This window comes from Sitodiplosis mosellana, unplaced genomic scaffold (assembly GCF_009176505.1).
Source record: "Sitodiplosis mosellana isolate CC-2019 unplaced genomic scaffold, AAFC_SMos_1.0 Smas_scaffold_5288, whole genome shotgun sequence".
NCBI classification, from domain to species: Eukaryota; Metazoa; Arthropoda; class Insecta; order Diptera; family Cecidomyiidae; genus Sitodiplosis; species Sitodiplosis mosellana.
In genome coordinates, this window is record NW_022600530.1 from 1 (window position 1) to 1,223 (window position 1,223).

The following is a 1,223-nucleotide window of genomic DNA, read 5'->3' on the forward strand; positions in this document are numbered from 1 at the left end:
GTGACGCCTTTTGCGAATGACTTGCGAGCTAGTCTGTTATGTTCTGATTTCTGTTCTTCTGTCAAATGACTGTAAACTGCGTTTTTTTCCAATAACAATTTTCTTGCTCTTTCAGCGTATTTTGTCAAGCTCTCGTCTTTTTCCTGACGTAAATTTTCGAGTTGACTTGTCAAAATGTCTTTGTTTGACAAATAAGCGAAATGAGTTCGCAAAGTTTCTTTGATCGATCTCCAATTAGAATTCTCAAGTTTGATGATAAGATTCCTGGCTTCTCCACGCAATCTTAACATCATTTGGTCAAAAAATTCACGTTCTTCTGCATCATTTTCGATAGAACAATACAAAGTATCGCAAGTATCAATAAAATCTATTAAGATTTGAAATGATTCACCATTGAATTTTGGTATATCATCCAATCGTTTCAAGAATGATTTGCGAGGTTGAGGATTACCCCTCATTGAGTCTTGGAACGACTGCATATCTCGATTGTTGTTCCAATTGGAATTATAATTACCCGATTGAGAAAAATTTGGGTTATTTTGAAACATATTCGAGCTATTGTGATCATTATGTTGAGACGGAATCGGTGTGAAGTAACTTGCTCTCTGAGATGTCATATTTGAGGATTGTTCTCTACCTCTTGGTAATTCAAATGAAACATTATTTGGATTCATGAACGAAACTTTTCGTTCATTTAAATAATTTTGCGACATAATGCTCCGTTGAGGAACTTCATTTAAATTATAATCAGTATTTACTGTTAAAATATTGCTTTGTTCGACCGGTTCATCCTCTTGAGGATAAAAAGTTGTTCTGAGTTTTCTATCTGATAATTTTGTCGAATTTAGTACACGTCTTGGTGTAGCAACATATGTCGAAAAACGCTGTGCGTTATTATTATTATTATTATTCTGCACCATACAGCGTTTCTTCGCCAGAGGTGGTTTATTTAGTATAAATAAAAATATTCTGGTATATTTACAATATATACAATATTAAATTAAATTCAATTTCTTCAAATTCGGTTTCTCTTAAAATATTCAGCTACTCTCTGTTTTACAGTACTTGTACTTGCATTGAAATCAATTAAATAAGTATCACAACTCGGAATCAAAGTAATATTACATTCATTTGGAAAATTTGGTGGCTTGATAGGAACGAAGTATTTATAAAATTCGTTGTATGTACTCAGCATATAATTTATAGTTTCAAACTTGGCATAA